Source organism: Tiliqua scincoides, chromosome 15 (genome assembly GCF_035046505.1).
Source record: "Tiliqua scincoides isolate rTilSci1 chromosome 15, rTilSci1.hap2, whole genome shotgun sequence".
In the NCBI taxonomy this organism is placed as follows: domain Eukaryota; kingdom Metazoa; phylum Chordata; class Lepidosauria; order Squamata; family Scincidae; genus Tiliqua; species Tiliqua scincoides.
The window spans coordinates 8,586,631-8,607,329 of NC_089835.1; the positions used below are offsets into that span (position 1 = coordinate 8,586,631).

General features: G+C 49.2%; 1 pseudogene; it reads right to left on the bottom strand.

The window, feature by feature from the left end:
• Positions 1–8,109: 8,109 nt before the first annotated feature.
• On the bottom strand, positions 8,110–8,226 carry LOC136635308 (5S ribosomal RNA; annotated as a pseudogene).
• Positions 8,227–20,699: the final 12,473 nt, after the last annotated feature.

A 20,699-nucleotide genomic window follows, 5' to 3' on the forward strand; every position in this document is an offset into this window, starting at 1 on the left:
TTGGAACAACCGGGAAACAGCAAGCGTGACGAAGACCCACAGATGAGCATCTAGACTCAGTTATCTGTAGCCCCCTCCCCCCAAAAGAAGATGGACCCAAGCTTTGGCTTTCACCCCTGACCCCAACATAGCCTTGGTCCCCTCCCAAGCGCTGATTCTCTGCTGCTCCTGTTTCTGTGGGGATCCTGCTAAAAACTCCTTGGAGAATTGGATTCCACTGCGCAGAAAAGGTGTTCCCGTCCACCCCTCTCTGGCTTTGCTTATTCCTTTTGGGGCAGAAGGATAATTTCCAGTCCCCTGCCCTTTCCTTTCCATTATAGCTGAATTTGCGTTGAATCTTTGGTGCACCTTATTTATGTATTTATTTAACCTTCCAAGCAGGGCCAAGACACAGGGATTCCTGTCCTACTTGGAGATTAGATGGAAATGGGAATGTGCCCCAAAGGCTTTTCTGCAGCCTCTGTGCTGAATACGTAGTGAAGAAGAGCCAGCGCAGGCAGGCATCATCTCCGTGCCTGAGTTGGGCAGATTTTAGTGAAGGCAGTGGGCTTAGGAACAGAAAAAGAGCCCCGCTGGATCAGGCCAAAAGCTCAGGCTCGTTCCTCACTGCCAGCTTTGCCATAGACAGCCTGGCCCCAGCATTTCCTGGAGAGAGAGAGAGACTGAAGCTGCGGAATTTCCCATGGAGGAGACGCCATCAAGGATTTCAGTGCGTGCTCTATGGAGAGATGAAAGGTTTATGAATGGAAACTCATCAAGTTCATCATCGCAGCTCTTGGCTCTGGTCTTCTGTGGGGGTGAAGAGGTTGCGATCAGGGGAAGCTCCGAGAGGCAGGCTGTAGACACCTGGCTGCAGCTAGGCTGAGGTGCAGGTTCCCAGCAGAACAGAAGGTGCGAGCGGGACCCACTCTCAGTCCCCCCGACTGACACCCATGGGGTGACCAACACTCAGGGATGATAAATGCAACACTACCCCTGCTAATTGGGTAAGAGGCACTTTTTCAAGCGGGTGCTCCTTTTTTCAGCAGGGGGAGAGTAACTGGCCCACCTCACCCCAGCAGTGTCTGTTCTAGCGGCTTCTGCTGGTATTCCTTGGCATCTTTTTAGATTGTGAGCCCTTTTGGGACAGGGAGCCATTTAGTAATTTGATTTTTCCCTGTAAACCGCTTTGGGAACTTTTAGTTGAAAGCGGTATATAAATACTGTTAATTAATAATAATAATAATAATAATAATAATAATAACAATAATAATAATAATAATAAAAGAAAGGCGGGAGGAGCCGGGATTTCCACCGCCCAGCCCCCTGGCACACGCAATGCACACGCCTGGCTGGCTGGCTGAGCTCAGGGTCCCTCTGCCGGGCTCCCCCAGGCAAGCTCGTCCTCTGGCGCCACCTGGCGACTGCCTCGGGCAGGGCGAGTCGGGAGAGGGAGGAGCACCTTCTGGGCTGGGAGCTGAGCTCCGCCCATTCCCCCCCCTCCATTCGAGGGTGTTCAACTCCTCTCCACACTTACCTGGGAGTAAGCCCCACTGCCTATAGCGGGACTTGCTTTTGAGTAGACATGCCTAGGCTTGGGCTCTAAGGTTGCAGTCCTAGCCACACTTTCCTGGGAGTAAGCCCCTTGACTTCAGTGGGACTTGCTCCTGAGTAGACATGCCTAGGCTGGGGCTCATGGTCCTGTTTCTGCAGCACGCTGAACCTTGCTGGCCTGGCAAGCCCGGCCCTAACCAACTTTCCCACACCCACCCAGCCCCCAATCCTGTCCACACTTTCCTGGGATGAAGCCCCACTGACTCGAATGGGACTGACTTCTGAGTAGACATGCCTGAGATTGGTCATCACCGCATCTTGTGGCTGCAAATTCTGTACATGTGGGTAGAAGAGCTTTCTTTGGACTGTTCTGAATCTGTTGCCCTCAATTTAGTGGCTGAATTTTAGGGGTTGGAACACTGAGTGTCTGTGGAACTCCTTGCCTCAGGACATGGTGATAAATACAGTGGATAGGCGGATGCTCTTTTGCCTCTCGCACAACACCAGAACCAGGGGACGTCTACTCACACTGAGTGTCTGTGGAACTCCTTGCATCAGGACATGGTGATAAATACAGTGGATAGGGGGATGCAGTTTTCCCCCTCACAGAACACCAGAACCAGGTGTGTCCACTCACACTGAGTGCCTGTGGAACGCCTGGCCACAGGATGTGGTGACAGAGTGGGCAGGGGGATGTTCTTTTCTTTGCACCAATCATGTTTCAATGTCTTGAGCCAATAGAGGGTGTGTGACCACATGATTTTTGATCCATAACTTTTTTATTAATCAATTAATTAACCCATCTTTTGTGCCCCTCTCCCCTGTGTGCTATTTGATTTGGGTTGAAACAAATCTGTAGAGTGAGTCCATGTAATCATTTTTTATATTTTGCCTTCATCAATTGTTTTAACCAATATTTATTAAATGTTTTGAAAGTTTTAATTAAATTTTTTGGTTGTTACATATTTGCAAATACATGCAACAAGCCTTGCTATAATCCCTGGTGTGCGCTCCAAAGGTGCTCCGTCTCTTTTTGTTCTTCTCTCTTGAAGATCTCCCCTCATTTTCTAGTTCTTAAGTAGTTTCGGAATGGGGATTTAAAGAGAGGGAATTGAAATGAATACATACATAAAATAAATTTAAAAATAAATAAATAAATAAATAAATAAAAGATTAACAAGTTGTGATTTCCTGCCCCCCCTTTTTTTTAGAAAAAAAGCACTCTGTGAGTATGTGTGTGTGTGTGTGTGTGTGTGTGTGTGTGTGTGTGTGTGTGTGTATTGTTTTGATTTGATTTGATTTGTATTCCTCCTTTCTCCCCACAGGACACCAAGTTGACTATCAACATTTAAAAATCATAAAAATGCAATAAAATACATAAAAATGTCAATAAAATACATATATAAAAATGTCAATAAAATAAATAAAAAATGTCAATAAAATAGCCAGCAGCAATAAATCAGCAGTAAAAATAATTTATTATATTATTATAATACCTATTAATATCTATATCTATCTATACCTATATATTTATTTATTCATGTGTATGAGGATGATCCATGTAATAGAATCTATTGTTACAATTTATAGTTAATAATCATAGACAACACCAAGGATTCAATGCATATCCAGCTTTAACAGATAGGAAAGGCCAGGAGACTGGACAATCAGCCTTTAGTCCCAAAGCAGCAGACAAAGCAAGAGAGGTGTGGGTGGGAACTCCTTATCTACTCAGTGGAATCAATTTTCTCCACCTTCGAGGAGTCATCCAGCAGGATCCCTTCAGAACCAGGAGTAGGAGGGATGCAGAGAGATTGAAACAGATTTGGGCCCAGGGGGTGAAAGCCAAAGCATCAGCCCAATATTTTGGGGGGCAGTGAATACAACTGGGCCTAGATGCTCGTGTATAGATCTGCATCATGTTTGCCATTTTCTGGTTTCTCCTAATACCATGTGCCTCTTTGGGTTCCACTCCAATCCTAGTTGTAACTGCCAGCAGGACATTGAGTGTCATCACTCCAATCTAATGGCTGAGGGCTTGGGACGATGCCCCATATATATATTTATATATCCATTCCATCGGATGGCTCCAGGCCAGCAGCTGGATCAGCTGCCTGAGCTATATCTATATACAGATATAGAGATGTAGAAATAGATAGAGATCTAGAGATATAGAAATTGATATAGATATATAAGCACAGGCAGACCCTGACACTCATCCAAGGCTTGGCAGGGCAACCATGATGGGGAGGTCTGAGGAAGGAGAGGTGAAGGAGAGGGGAACCAGAAGAAAGAAAAGGTGGAGAAAAGCAGAGGGAATGGATCTGTTCGCCCCTCTTTTGCTCAAGCTCGCATTCACCTGGTGCAAGAAAGGGGGGAAAAACCTGGGGTGTCCCATGCCAAACATTGGGGTTCTGCATAAACTATTGGTATGTTCCTTACATCCATTGGAAGGAAGAAAAGGAAAGAAGGAAAGAAGGAATGGGGATCTGGGTGTAAATGTGGGGCTAGAGGCAGAGTTCTTGAAAAGACTGGAAGGGGCAGGAGTCTCCCTGAGCCAGGAAGGGACGGCCCTGCCATTGGCCTCCAGACAGCCTTCATTTGCCCAGGGGAGCACAGAGCGAGCCAAGCACAGATCCACGGAGGTGATCATCCCCTGGTTCCAGGAAATCCCTCATTAACAAGGGATACTTCCCTCATCACCCCAATCCAGAGCCAACCCAATGGAGACAGATGATGAACTTGGTGCAAAATGGCGGTGCCAACATTGAACCAACCTGGAGGCCACCCACACACCTCCAGCTTCCCTTGGCAGAGAATGAGGTGGGGTGATGGGCTGAATCACTTCTGAATGTATGTCCCTCGGTTGTGAATGAACACAAGAACAGCCCCGCTAGACCTGCTTCTGAACACGAAAAGGTGCCCTTATCAACTTGATCAGTTTCTCAGTAAGTAGTCCTGACTTCCTGCTTCCTCGCAGAACAAGGAAACTGGTCAATTGACTGGCCAGAGCCAGTCAAGGCAAGAAGACCCTCTGTGTCCCTGATTGGATGCTGGAGGGAGGAGGAGAGTTGAGTGCTCTTGCTACAGCCCACCCTCAGTCCAACTTGGGCACACCTCGTGTCCTCACCACTCCAAACCCACCGGATCTGACACGAAGGCTCTTGATTCTGTGGGAGCCCATGTCTGGCCAAGTATCCAGTGGCCTTATTGAGGGGCTAATTTCCTTACCCATGGGAAGTGGACGCGACCCTTTCCCCTGAGGAGCCACCGGGGACTGCTGCTGTCCTGTCCCTTTGCTGCTGTCCTGTCCCTGTTGCAGCAGGAAGCTCAATGGGAAATATGAGGTTTCCCTCCCCCCGAGTTGTGCACAGGGTATTCAAAGAGGAACCACCCCTTGAGGCTGGTGTTACTGAAGGTATAGGTGGCCAGCTAAGCCCAGGGTGAGCAAAAACTCACAGGGTTGTCAGAAGGCAAAGAGGCACCCCCTCTTTGCACCATGGAAAGTTATCACCATAGACAACTCTCTCTCTCTCTCTCTCTCTCTCTCTCTCTCTCTCTCTCTCCCTCTCTAAATAAATAAATAAATAAATAGAATATATTGTTAAAATTAATAGTTAATAATAATAGACAACACCAAGGATTCAATGTGTATTCAGCTTTAATAGAAAGGGAAGGACAGGAGACTGGACAATCAGCCTTTAGCCCCAAAGCAACAGACAAAGCCAGAGAGGGGTGGGTGGGAACTCCTTATCTACTCAGTGGAACCCATTTCTTCCTCCTCCAAGGAGTCATCAAGCAGGACCCCTTCAGAACCAGGAGTAGGAGGGATTCAGAGAGAAGAAAACAGATTTGGGCCCAGGGGGTGAAAGTGAAAGCATTGGCCTGATATTTCGGGGGGCAGTGAATACAACTGGGCCCAGAAGCTCAACTATAGATCTGCGTCATGGTCGCAGGATATTGAGCGTTGCCTCTCAAAGCAGACGGCTGAGGGGTATCGAAGGGAACCGGCATGGAGACAGTAACCGTACATGCGAGTGGAGCTGGAATGGAGTATGGTGCTGGTGGGCCCCCCTGGAACCTCACAGCTCCTGGCACAGAAAGGCTTCCAGCTCTTTTCGCAAGATCCCATCGGAGTCACTGGTGGGAGAGGACCCCAATACAGCCGCTGACCTCGAGGCATCCGATTGATCAAGGCTTTCGAGATTCATCAAAGATTGGAACCTGAAAGAGACAAAGATCAGAACCTGAAACAGACAATCGGGAAAGAGCAGTTTTAAGATGGAGCAAGAGATCCCAACCCCTTGTCCGTGGCTGACCCTACCAGGTCAGTGCTACCCCGGCTGCCAGAAGGGAAGCACCCTCTAAGCTCTTAGAGGCAGGACTGATGGCATCTCAAGACCACCAAGCCTTGAAAAAGGGGCAGGGGGACCTGATGCTGGCAAGCTGGTACTTCACCCTGTTTGTTTTTCTATTTCTACAAATTTAAAGCAAATATATGTTTGATGTACACACAAACTCAACACACATGTATGTAGCATTTTGGAGAGGACCCTACACTGGGCCGGTGAGCAGAGTGCCCGGTGTCCTAAGTGGGTACCTCACGCTGTACCTCACGGTCTGGCATGGCCCTCCCTCCCGCCTGGCCCCAATTGGCATGAAATCCCGCCCCTCCCAGCCTCTCCAGGCTGTAGGCCATTTCACGAGGGCTCTGTGGACTTTTGGGTATGGCTGCCAGCTGGGAGGGGAATCATAGGCCCATCTAGTCTAGCTTCCTGTATCTCACAGCGGCCCACCAAATGCCCCAGGGAGCACACCAGATAACAAGAGACCTGCATCCTGGTGCCCTCCCTTGCATCTGGCATTCTGACATAACCCATTTCTAAAATCAGGAGGTTGCACATACACATCATGGCTTGTAACCCGTAATGGATTTTTCCTCGAGAAACTTGTCCAATCCCCTTTTAAAGGCGTCCAGGCCAGATGCTGTCACCACATCCTGTGGCAAGGAGTTCCACAGACCAACCACACGCTGAGTAAAGAAATATTTCCTTTTGTCTGTCCCAACGCTCAATTTTAGTGGATGTCCCCTGGTTCTGGTGTTATGTGAAAGTGTAAAGAGCATCTCTCTATCCACTCTGTCCACCCCCTGCATAATTTTGTAAGTCTCAATCACGTCCCCCCTCAGGCGCCTCTTTTCTAGGCTGAAGAGGCCCAAATGCCGTAGCCTTTCCTCATAAGGAAGGTGCCCCAGACCAGTAATCATCTTAGTCACTCTCTTTTGCACCTTTTCCATTTCCACTATGTCTTTTTTGAGATGCGGCGACCAGAACTGGGCACAATACTCCAGGTGTGGCCTTACCAGCTATTTGTACAACGGCATTATAATATTAGCCATTTTCTTCTCAATAACTTTTCTAATGATCCCAAGCATAGAATTGGCCTTCTTTATCTTTTTAAGTACTAGTGTTGACATGTGAAACACACAACAACACATTGAAACTGACAATGTGTAGAGTTCAGTGAAAGGTCTTTGTCCTAGGGAAGTGGCCCATCCACCACACAAGGGAGGTCTATCTCGGTGGTGGTGTGGTTGCATGGAAGACCACAAGAATATGGTGTGAAGGAGAGAAAGAGGTCCCTCCCCCCATTCTTCAAATGAACCTGTTGAGCACAATCAATGTGATCCACTTTTAAATCAGCGCACCGCTTTCTAGCATACATCATAGGTGTGTAATAGTCCAAAATGAAAGTGGGAAAGAGGGCGTGATGTCAATAATTAGCTAAAGGTGAAGCTCACAAAACATGAAAGGTCCAGGCCATATGTACTTTATGGTTCATAAATGGTAGCTTCCACAAGCCAGGCATAGATCCTGCCCTGTAGGCTCTACAGAAACTGTATAAAAGTGCTCTCCTGGTTGGGATCTACTACAGCTTCCTTGTGTTCTCTCCTGTCTCCCATTCAGCTTCTCTGGTCGGTAAGTTGGATTTCACTCCCTATTCGTTCCTGGTTCTGTGAGGTGTGGTTTGGTGGACCTCATAAAAGGGGCACATGTTTTCATAGATGTCCCACACTGCTTGAAAGTAAATGTTGCTTTATGCTTGTTGTGTGTTCTGGAGAAGATCAAGGCCAATGGGTTCGTGGGCCAGTGGAACTGGGGGTACTGGGTTTCAGTGGACTCCAACAAAAGACCCCCAAATGGTCAACTCAGGTTGGTCAACTCTGTGTGAGTTCTTGGTCAACACAGATCCCAATGGTTTGGCCAAGGTTGGTTGGTTGGTTGGCAACCTTCAGTCTCAAAAGACTATAGTATAAGCCTACAGCACCCGGTATTCCCAAGCGGTCTCCCATCCAAGTACTAACCAGGCCTGGCCCTGCTTAGCTTCCGAGATCATGGTAGCAGCCTACAGCACCCGGTATTCCCAGGCGGTCTCCCATCCAAGTACTAACCAGTCTTGACCCTGCTTAGCTTCAGAGATCATGGTATAAGCCTACAGCACCCGGTATTCCCAGGCGGTCTCCCATCCAAGTACTAACCAGTCCTGACCCTGCTTAGCTTCAGAGATCATGGTATAAGCCTACAGCACCCGGTATTCCCGGGCGGTCTCCCATCCAAGTACTAACCAGGCCTGACCCTGCTTAGCTTCCGAGATCAGACAAGATCAGGCATGTGCAGGGTAACAGTTGCTGCCAAGGCTCTGATGGAAACTGGGTGAATTCCCAGTAAATCCCATTAGGAAAAAGAAAGAATGGAGAATGAACTTCATAAATAACCTGTTCTTTGAAAGTGCAGACTTGGGGTATCTTAACTACCCCAATAGGTGTTTTGATGTCAACAGGAGTAGTTCCTCCCAAGTCAAGACTGGGGATTTTTTTAGGGTTTGGTTCTGGGAACCAAAGTAGATGTAGGATAACATTTCTAAATTAAAATATAAAATGTTAGCCACCCACCTTTGTAACCCTGAATGAGATGACAACATTGTTGTGAAACCAGCCAAGGCCCAGTTGCCGCCCTCTGCAGAGACAATCTGCCTACTAGAAATATAGGCTTCCCCTCTTGACCAGGCCAGCTGGCTGCTTCCTGACCTTTGAAAACCTAGACTTGACCCATCACAACTTTGAAAAGCACCTTGAGAGGTCTGCCAAACCACCAGGAGCTCCCGAGCCTTCCAATTGCAGACGGCTGACCTGAGAAATGCAGGTGGAATCTTGGAGTTCATCATTTGCTTGCAGGACAATCGAAGTTTTACAGGGTCAGTCTGAATGCAGAATGGATGGATGGATGGATTCCAGACATTTATTGTCCCTCACGTATTTTCCCCCCTGCCTTACACTACACACTTGAGTTCTCACTGACTTGCATGTGGACTTAAAGGGGGTGTACAACCAACCCACACATGGTGGACAGGAAGACGGTCACCCAAGTCTTCATTGCTAAGGGCAAGATTCTTGAATGAGTCCCAGCTCAACATTCTGGTTGTGAGTTGCGCAGGTGCCATCTTAGATATGCACACCTTTCTGGGGGCCTTCACACCTGCGCAGGTACATCCCTTCACCTCTCTTGTGTCCTGCTCCAGGCTCACCTCCGTCAGCTCCAACATGTCCAGCTGTTGCGTGCCATCCTGTGCCGCCCCATCTGGCCCCGTCCTTCCCATTAGCGTGGAGTCCTGCGGCACCCCGGCCTGCGGCATCTCGTGCGGCTCCATCGCTCCGCTGTGCGTCCAGCCTTCCTGCGGCATCTCCTGCGGCCCCGTCGCTCCACAGTGCTGCATCCCCTGCCCTACCCCCTGCGCTTACCCCGTTGGACCCCTTGCTCCACTGTGCCAGCCTTCCTGTGTCCCAACCTGCAGCATCCCCTGTGGCCCCATAGCCCCACAGTGCTGCATCCCGTCTCCCTGCCTTCCGCAATGCACCATCCCCTGTGGGCCAATCGGTCCCTTGTGCGGTGTTCAGTCTTCCTGTGTCCCCACCTGCGCCGTCCCCTGTGGACCCATCTCTCCGGTGTGCAGCGTCCAGCCCTCCTGCATCCCCACCTGCTCCATCCCGTCTTGCCTGCCCTCCTGCACCGTCCCCTGCGGACCTCTCCTCCCAGTGAGCGGCGGCTCGTCTTGCACCGTCATCCCACTCGGCTGTGTCCCTTCCTGCATCCCCTGCTAAACCCCCAGGGAGGGCTCTCTGTGGGTTCGTGGTCAATATGGAGTTGAAGTCTTTGCTGTGGATTCTGGCTAAGCGTACGGATGTTGGCGATCCAATGTGTGGGGGATTTGGAGTTCTAACTCCCACCAGTAGCTTCTGTGGGGACTCGTCACCTGTGCTGTTCAATGGTGTGTTGACTTTGCTTCTTGACTGGCTTTCCTCTCTTCATTGGGGTCTAGAGCTATCCATTCTTCCCCAAACCACCCTTCAAAAGTCCCATTTGCTTGTGTTAGACTTAGACGCCTCACTGTTGGTCGTTCCTCTTCCTAACCCTCTGCATGACCCTTGTGGATGTTCTTTCTCTATGAACTTTATGTTCCCTTTTAAATAAAGTCTATTCTACTGCACCAAAGAGCCTGTCTCCTGACCTTCCTTGGGGCTGGGAGTGGAAATCTCAAAAAAACAAGAACCCAAACACATCTCATAGGGGTTCCTCTCGAGGAGACGCATCAGAGCTTCCAAGGGAAGAGGGCCGCAGCCCAGGCACTTGTGAAGACTCCCAGAGGGTTCCTGCACAGCCCCAGCACTGATTTCGTTTGATAACGTGCAATTCAAGGTGACTGTCCGCACTGAAGTTTCCATCCCATCCAACAAATGGCGTCTTTATACGTACTCCTCAATAGGGCCAGACTTAGGCCAATTGGACCAATGGCTCCCAATGGTGCCCTGCGCCTAAGGGACCCCCCCCCACACACACACACACACATCAGGGCAATCTAGTCTTGCATACAATTTTATATCAAAATGTGCTTTGATCCATGTGGTGCATTAACTCACATGTGCTTTTTAAAGGGCCACACTGTTGATCGTTCCTCTTCCAAACCCTCTGCATGACCCTTGTGGATGTTCTTTCTCTATGAATTTTATGTTCCCTTTTAAATAAAGTGCAGCCTCTTGGGGTGTTTTAACTACCCCAATAGGGGTTTTGATGTCAACTGGGGTAGGAAAGTTCCTCCCAAGACAAGATTGGGGGTTGTTTTGAAGGGTTTGGTTCTGAGATCATCTGTGTAAGGAAACTAGATGTGGGATAACTTTTCAAAAGATAGATAGATAGATAGATAGATAGATAGATAGATAGATAGATAGATAGATAGATAGATAGATAGATAGATATTGTTTAAAATTATCTTGCGGCTATGTGTATAAGGTGCATATGAAAATGCAAATGAATCTCGTGTTTAGACAGGGGCCCGATCCCCAAGATCTCTCATTAGGTATATGCAAGGATCGGACATCCAAAACACTTGCAGTCCCAAGCACTTTGGATAAGGGCTGCCCAAATTCTACTTTAAAAATACTAGGATTTTTTTTTAAACAAAGTGTCCTAATTTTAAAAAGTCATCTTACATCTTGAGCTGGAACAAAGTGATCCATACGCTCCTCATTGGAAGAGCTCCACACGTGATCTCAATGTACGGGCTGTGGATCGCTTTCTCTCCAGACTCTCCCTCAAGCCTGGGATCGTGACCACAGGTCAATGGGGGAACACGGGCACAGAAAGCAGAAGGGCCCAGGTTGAAGGCCTCCCAGGTAGTTCTGGAGAAGACCACTGTCCAAAGCCCTGCCCGTCGCTGTCTGACAACATTGAGGTGGATGATCCAAGGACCTGACTCAATGTCGGGGGGCATCCGATGGTCCTAACAGGGGTTAAGAAGGAGTAGGGCAGGCAGGAGAGTCAAATTCCAGGCAAGACACAAATGATTCAGATGCAGAAGGGAGCACATTGTGGTGAACAGGGATTGGCCATTGGAGTCACCTGATCGGGCGCATGGGCAAACTCCAACTGCAATATAGATAGTGCCCTTGAAAGGCTGGTGGCACGAATGAGCCCAGATATGAGACACAAGCACTCCCCTGACCACTCTCCACTGGGTCAAACCCAGGCAGGGCTGGCCCATTCATGAAGCTGTTGCATCAGGTAGGGGTTGGGTGGGAGGGTGGGGCTCCTCTCTGACCACATTCCACTGGGTCAAACCCGGGTAGGGCCGGCCCATTCATGAGGCCAACTCAGGCAGGGGTTGGGTGGGTAGTGCCCTTCTCTGACCACACCGTTGTTTGGTACTTTCTGTTTAGCTGGTGAGCTTCTACCATATATGAACAGGAAATTGAGGGGAGGGGGACACAAAACACAAGAGGCAGTTGCTTTGCTGCAGTAAAGATTTAATGACAAAGGAAGAACTCGGCAGACATTGCTTGCGACTTCCAAGCTAGGGACGCACAGGAGGGAAGGAGCGACACTTGGCATCACCCCAGCCAACTCAAAAGGGAAGCCTCCTCAAGGGGTCACAAACAGGATTTGTGTAGGACTTGAGGGCATCCCCTTGGCTTTGACCACAGGGTGATCTCTTCCTCTGCACAAGGAAGGGGATCTGAGCAGAGAGGAAGCAAAGCACAGTGGGAAAGAGCAAAGGTTTGTAGCAAGATCACGGCCATGGCTGTTGGAGTTGCTGAGCACCCCATCAACAGAGGGGTTGGACGAGGGGTGCTCAGCCCTTCCAGCAGCCAGGCCTGCGAGGTCGTCATCCGTAAACCTGGGTCATGCACATTGGTGGCCGGTGGATCCTGGAGGGGGGGCCTTCCACCTAGTAGAAGGTGCCGCGTAACCTGCCAAGGATTCCTGAGCCACTGGAGCGGTAACCACCGTATGATCCGCCACCAACGCAGGCTGAGTATCCCCCCACGCGGGCTGGCTCACAGGAGGAGGAGAGGATGGGTCCCGGAAGGGTGATCACGACGGGAGAGGGCTGGATCACAATCTCCGACGGTGGGGTCTGGTTGACGCAGCCCACGTTGGCCCCGGCGAGGATGCCCAGGCTGCTGGCCGACACGGATCCACCTCCACCGCCCATGGAGAGGCCTCCACTGCCCATGGAGAGGCCTCCACAGGGCGAGCAGCAGGAACTCAGGGAGCCGAGGCCTCCGATGGGGTAGGAAGAGGAAGAGCTAATCGGTTGGATGCAGGAGGGGGTGACGCAGGAAGGTCCACAGGGGTAGCAACAGGACATCTTGGAGCGATGGATGGAGTCTGCAGGGGCAGGACTTGGGGGCGGAGGAAGCAGAGAAGCAGAAGTTATAACAGGGACGTTGCACGGGATGCATGTCATGGTAGAGACCACACTTTGGCTTTGACAACTGCAGACCTTTGAGGACAGCTCTTGTGTTCCTGCCCTACAAGGAACTTTGGGGGTAGCTGAACTAGCCTAAGCCAGACCAGTGGAAGTTTCTCAGGGGTCTTTCTGCACAAGTCAGCTTGGACCTTGGTGGGCTGCTGTGAGATCCAGAAAGCTGGACTAGATGGGCCTATGGCCTGATCCAGTGGAGCTGTTCTTATGTTCTTAACTACAATTCCCAGGAGGCCTTGCAGGTCTCTTGTTATCTCGTGTGCTCCCTGGGCATTTGGTGGGCCGCTGTGAGATACAGGAAGCTGGACTAGATGGGCCTGTGGCCTGATCCAGTGGGGCTGTTCTTATGTTCTTAACTACAATTCCCAGAATGCCTTGCAGGTCTCTTGTTATCTGGTGTGCTCCCTGGGGCATTTGGTGGGCCGCTGTGAGATCCAGGAAGCTGGACTAGATGGGCCTATGGCCTGATCCAGTGGGGCTGTCCTTATGTTCTTATGACCCTTAGAAGTTCTTAAGATCCTCTACAGGTTCCCAAGCAGGACTATTAGCCAAAAGGAGGCTTGGTTGATGGAGTCTGCAATCCTATATGCACTTTCCTGGGAGTAAGCCCCATTGAACAAAGCAGGACTTACTTCTGAGTAAACATGCATAGGATTGTGTGTGTGTGTGTGTGTGAGAGAGAGAGAGAGAGAGAGAGTGAGTGAGGGAGGGAGGGAGGGAGAGAGAGAGAGAGAGAGAGATCCCACAAGCCTCCAACAATAGGACCTTCCAATACTGACCATCCCTCCCTCAAAGATATGGGAGCAGACTCATGAATGTGTGCCCCAGATCTGAAGCCTTGCAAGACCCAGAGCCAAAGGTCCGACATCTTGCTGACATGTGCTTGGATATGTGAGCACATGTTGGACTCAATTTAGTGTCAAACCCTGGTGTACTTGTCCCTTGTGTCCCTCTAAAAGAGGGAGGACGCCATCAGTCTTCCTTAAAGACTATCTTCCGCCCAGCCCACCCATTTGATCCCTGTTGCGTTGAGGCAACGTTGGGAGAAATGGCTTCAGAAGAGGCATCGTTCCACTTACCAAGCTTCCGGAAGAGGTGTCAGGAGAAGCGGAGTGGAGCTGATGGAAGAGTCTGGGGCTGTGAGTCCTTTTATACTGTGAAAGTCTTCTGAGTCACGCCCTTCGCAGCAACTTTGGCTGCATCCCACCCCACAGGGCCCGGCTTATTGATTTAGAAATGTCTCCCTTCCCAGCCCTCTGTAATAGGATGGGCATATTATACCCTGCCAGTCCCCTGTCATTATAATGATTATTACGAATTTTAGATGCCACTTTTCAGCCTGGCTTGCCCAGCCCATTCTTCCTGTGTTGATGAAAAAAGAAATTGCATACCAAAGGACAGGAACCCTCAGAGATTGGGAAGCCCCCCTCCAGAAACCCCCAAAATACGAACCTTTTTTTAGCTCTTCCAGAAGGGTCAGTGCCTTAATTTGCTGCAGGAAAATTGACAATGTGGTGTGGCTCCTGGACCCACTTGCGTAGTCCACAAACACCTCCGTGGAACGAAATGGGTCAGCTCAGGACGCTTGGTCGGTTTTACAGGAAATGGGTCTGAGCACTGTCAACCTCCCTCCATAGGGGTCTCCGGGGCATGGATCTCCAGGAGTTAAATTCTGGTGCATTCTCAAGAAGCCTCTTTTGGGTGGGTGGGTTTTGTCCTTGCTGGGGGTCCAATGGCAGAGATGGACCAATCCTATGTGTGGGTGGATAGATTGGTCCAGGGAGTGGGGTAGAAACGTCCATGCCAATCCTATCCCCCCTTGGACCTGATCCCACAGCGCAGAGGCTTATCCCCTGGGTAAGGAAACCATCTACCCCCTACCAGTAGCTAGAGGGGGGGCAAAGCACTAAGTTTTTCGGAGAGCCTCCCTTTGGAGCCATTCCAGGCATACGCCTCTGTTTTGCTCCCCCCACCTGGAATTTGCTACCCCCACCGGGGGCCCTTGTATGCTGTGGCGAGGCTCCCTGCAAAACATAGTGCTTTGCACCCCCTCTAGCTATGCCACTGACCCCTCCCCTTCACCATAGTTCACAATTTTGGTGCTGCTGAATCTGAGGGGGAGGGGGAGATTGCAAATTTTGGAGAGTTGCCGCAGTCAGTAAGGAGAACACTGGATGGATAAGGGGTCTTCCTCAGAAGAACGGAGGGCACCAGGTTGAGGTCTCTTGTTTTCTGGTGTGCTCCCTGGGGCATTTGGTGGGCCGCTGTGAGATACAGGAAGCTGGACTAGATGGGCCTATGGCCTGATCCAGTGGGGCTGTTCTTATGTTCTTATGTTCTTACCTCTAGCATTTGCTGCCTTATGTAACCTTATGTACTTAATAAACTAAAATCTCTTTTACCAAGTTGTTTCATTGTCTGTTGGGGACCAAGGTTCAGAATCCTTGAAGCTACCAAGAATTCAGCAAGCTACCAAGTGCTCATTGAGGTCTAGTAACTTGAGGACTGAAGCTTTAATTGGAGAAAGCGTTCAGTGCCTGCAAGGGATAGAATTAAGCCTTAGAGGGTCTCAGTGTCCCTGGACTGAGGCACTGGCACATACAGGGTGGTGGCAGTACTACTGGACAAGGGGGCTTTGAGGGCTTTGCGACAATGGCCACCAAGACTCCTCCAGACTTTAATATTCTATGATTTGATTATCCTTGGGGTAGCTCATGGCATACTCTCTATCTGTCAGATTGGACTACTGAGGGGTGTGCTGGATCCCTGTGCCAGATGACCACTGACCCCCTTCTCTTCTTCTGCCTTTAAAGGCCTGAGACATATGTGATTAATCTGTGGAACTCCTTACTCTAGGATATGGTGATAGCACCTAAAAGGGGGTTGGACAGATTGATGGAGGAAAAGTCCATCACAAGTTACAAGCCATGATGAGTAAGTGCAACCTCCTGATTTTAGAAGTAGGCTGCAAGGGAGTGGCAACTGGATGCAGGTATCTTGTGGTCTTGTGTGATTCCAGAGGCATCTGCTGGAGAACTATGAGATACAGGAAGTTGTACTAGATGGGCCTTTGGCCTGATCCAGCAGGGCTCTTCTTGGATTCTTATGACAAGTAAAGTCTGTGTTCTCTACTCTGTTTCTGGCTAGTCGTGATACGTAGGCCCCCAGACCTATAAGACTTTCCTTCCCCCACCCCCTGGTGTATTTCTTTCCTTAGCTTTTAACTTGGCAAATTTCTCGTTGGGGATCTCTTGGTGATGTGCAGAGAGAAACATATAATAAAATAATCACCATGTGTTCATAGCTGTATCTCAAATATTGTTGCTTAGAAACTGGTGCCAGGGACGTTGTGGGGGGGAGGGATTGCTGGCAGGAAGCCCAGTTAGGGAAGCCCAGTGGGGGGGGGGGGGAGGACTGATCACACCCTGCAGGTGGTTTTGATGGAAACGGTTTTTAATTTTCCCTCCATCCCAGTCTGGGTGGCTGTCAGCGATAAACATTCCCTGGGTCCTCTTAAGTAACTCTAGAGTTACTGAAGGAATAGGTGGCCAGCTAACCCCAGGGTGAGCCAACACTCACAGGGTTGTCAGACGTCAAAGAGACACCCCCTCTTTGCACCACGGACAGTTAACACCATGAACAACCCTCTCTCTCTCTCTCTCTCTCTCTCTCTCTCTCTCTCTCTCTCTCTCTCTCTCTCTCAATAAATAAATAAATAAATACATAAATAAATAGAATATATTGTTACAATTAATAGTTAATAATAATAGACGACACCAAGGATTCAATGCGTATTCAGCTTTAATAGAAAGGGAAGGCCAGGAGACTGGACAATCAGCCTTTAGCCCCAAAGCAACAGACAAAGCCAGAGAGGGGTGGGTGGGAACTCCTTATCTACTCAGTGGAACCTATTTCTTCCTCCTCCGAGGAGTCATCAAGCAGGACCCCTTCAGAACCAGGAGTAGGAGGGATGCAGAGAGAAGGAAACAGATTTGGGCCCAGGGGCTGAAAGTCAAAGCATTGGCCTGATATTTCGGGGGGCAGTGAATACAACTGGGCCCAGAAGCTCAACTATAGATCTGTGTCATGGTCGCAGGATATTGAGCGTTGCCTCTCAAAGCAGACGGCTGAGGGGTATCGAAGGGAACCGGCATGGAGACAGTAACCGTACATGCGAGTGGAGCTGGATTGGAGTATGGTGCTGGTGGGCCCCCCTGGAACCTCACAGCTCCTGGCACAGAAAGGCTTCCAGCTCTTTTCGCAAGATCCCATCGGAGTCACTGGTGGGAGAGGACCCCAATACAGCCGCTGACCTCAAGGCATCCGATTGATCAAGGCTTTCGAGATTCATCAAAGATTGGAACCTGAAAGAGACAAAGATCAGAACCTGAAACAGACAATCGGGAAAGAGCAGTTTTAAGATGGAGCAAGAGATCCCAACCCCTTGTCCGTGGCTGACCCTACCAGGTCAGTGGGACTCCTGGCTGCCAGAAGGGAAGCACCCTCTAAGCTCTTAGAGGCAGGACCTGATGGCATCACAAGACCACCAAGCCTTGGAAAAGGGGCAGGGGGACCTGATGCTGGCAAGCTGGTACTTCACCCTAAGTTTGTTTTTATATTTCTACAAATTTAAAGCAAATATATGTTTGATGTACACACACACGCAACACATATGTATGTAGCATTTTGGAGAGGACCCTACACTGGGCCGGTGAGCAGAGTGCCCGGTGCCCTAAGTGGGTGCCTCACGCTGTACCTGACGGTCCGGCATGGCCCTCCCTCCCTCCTGGCCCCAATTGGCATGAAATCTCGCCCCTCCCAGCCTCTCCAGGCTGTAGGCCATTTCACGAGGGCTCTGTGGACTTTTGGGTATGGCTGCCAGCTGGGAGGGGAATCATAGGCCCATCTAGTCTAGCTTCCTGTATCTCACAGCGGCCCACCAAATGCCCCAGGGAGCACACCAGATAACAAGAGACCTGCATCCTGGTGCCCTCCCTTGCATCTGGCATTCTGACATAGCCCATTTCTAAAATCAGGAGGTTGCAAATGTAATGGCTTGTAACCCGTAATGGATTTTTCCACTAGAAACTTGACCAATCCCTTTTTAAAGGCATCCAGGCCAGATGCCATCACCACATCCTGTGGCAAGGAGTCCACAGACCTACCACACGCTGAGTAAAGAAATATTTTCTTTTGTCTGTCCCAACCCTCCCAACACTCCATTTGAGTGCATGTCCCCTGGTTCTGGTGTTATGTGCGAGTGTAAAGAGCATCTCTCTATCCACTCTATCCTTCCCGTGCATAATTTGGGATGTTTCAATCATGTCCCCCCTTAGGCGCCTCTTTTCTAGGCTGAAGAGCCCCATACACCATAGCCTTTCCTCATAAGGAAGGTACCCCAGCCCAAAGGATCTCCACTGGGGAGAACTCGTGCAAGGAAAGCACCCTACAGGTAGACCACAGCTGCGATACAAGGACATAAGAACATATGGGTTCTTAAGTTCATATTGAAGCCCAAATAAGTATATATAAATTCATTCATTCACATTCCGCCTTTCTCCCCAAAGGGTAGATGCTGACCATAAACAAAATGTAGGAGGTGCTTCCTTAATGAAACACTCGAATTAGTCAGGCAGGCCAGAAGGAAGGAAGGAAGGAAGGGGAATCTGGGGGTGTAAATGTGGGGCTAGAGGCAGAGTTCTTTAAAAGACTGGAAGGGACAAGAGTCTCCCGGAGCCAGGAAGGGGTGGCCCTGCCATTGGCCTCTGGACAGCCTGAAATTGCCCCGGGGAGGACAGAGGGAACCCAGCACAGGTTGACTCTCATGATAATCCCTGGGCGTCGGGAAATTACTCTTTTAATAAGGAGAATCTTCCCTCCCTCATCACCTTGATCCAAAAGCCAATTTGTGGGGTACACAGCGGACTTTGTGCGAAATGGCAGTGCCAACGCCTCGCATAATTGGATGCCACCCACACAACTTCAGCTTGCCTTGGCAGAGACAGGCTGCATCACCCCTGAATGTATGTCGACGGGTTTTCAATGCTTCTGGATGGGAAAAGGTGCCCTTGCCAACTTGCTCAGTTTCTCAGCAAGCAGTCCTGACTTGACCCACATTCCTGCTTCCTCTGAACAAGGAAACTGCCCGGTGCTGCTCCCCTCCTTGGTGAGGGCACGTTTTCTGCCTGTCCCAGTGTCACTCAAGGCAAGAAGACCATCTCTGCCCCCGACTGGGTGCTTGGAGGGAGGGAGGGAGGGAGAGTCTAACCTGCTTCAATAGTCAATCTCTCTCTCTCTCTCTCCAGGGAACTCTGGTCCCTGCATTTCTGTGTCAGGGCTGGCGGGGAGAAGGGACGCTGCTCAGGGTGGGTTTTATCTCACCCAGGGTTGAGATAAAAGAACATGTTGGCCACAGAACAGCTGAGTTCCAATCTGCAACACTTCACAAGTAGTTGTCTTAATTCCCCACCAGATGTCAGTATATTCCTTTATGCAGAAACCTCAGCAAACAGCCTATTGTCTTAATTTTGTTATCTTCTGTTATTAATGTTGGTAACTTAAGCAAAGTATTTTGACCATAACAAGCTTCTCACTTCCCAGAAGAAATGGAAAACAAAACTGATAAACTCAAATAAAAACTTTATCAACACGACAAAAAAGCGAGACAGTCTTCCTTCTGTCCCGCACACTGTAGAGTTTTATAATAAAAAAAAACAAAGGAATAAACTCCAAAAAAGTTTTATAAAAACTCTTAACGTTTGTCTTCTTAACAATCTGAATCCCAGCTTAGTTCTTAATTCTTAGTCCTTTAATTATTTCTTGTCTTGTTGCTGTTAGTCCCTTTTGTCTTTCAAGTCCAAATATTCTGGCGTAAAGCAGCCCCTCTCACTTCCCTTCAAAACCAGTGCTGGCTTCTAAAGCTTTTCACCTTTACATACATACATACATACATATATATTTAATTCTATAGATATATATATAGTACATTATATGTTATACATTATATATACACATTATTTATGTAATGTATAAATGTTATATACATAAAAACACACACAAACATATACATGCATATATACAAACACAGTCACATACAAATATAGATCCTATGTATATATTTAATTATATATATAGAATTATATATATAACATTTCAAAACATAGTGCAAGATATTCGTCTCTCTCTCTCTCTCTCTCTCACACACACACACACACACACTCCTGCTTTGTGCTAGGGCACTTTGTTGGTGAATAAGTGAGGGGGTGGGACACAAATAAAGCACCCCTGTTACAGCTAATTTGAAATGTCTTGGGCAAACTGGCTTCCCTGCTTCTCTCTGACTCCCAGAGGAGCCCTGTGGAAATGCCAGCGGCCCAGGGGTTTGCCAGGGGTTTGTTCAGCATTTTAAACCAGCAGAAGAAATCCCAGTGAAAATGAATGTCATTTTTCCGGACGCATCTCATGCTCAGACTTTCCCTGTCCCATTTGTCCGATTTCCCTGCAAGGCAACATCCTCAGCTCTTTCCACCCATGTCCTGTGAGTGGGGCCCTGTCTCCTGGGCGCTAGACGTGGGGTCCCAGGCAGCTGAGATGAGACGTGAGGTCCCAGGCAACTCTCTTCTGGTGGGATTCAGAGTTTCAACATATGGCAAGGAGGGCACTGGTTTTCCAGAATGGGGGGGGGGGGGGACTTCTCCTGATATCTGTCTCCTGCAGGAGAACCAGCAGGAACCTGAGCCAATAAGCAGGCAGAAAATGCAGAACGGGAGGAGCTGCTCTGGTCCACCCAGCAGGACTGAATCCCTTAATAGAGACCTGCTTCTGATCCCAAAAAAGGCCCCTTACTA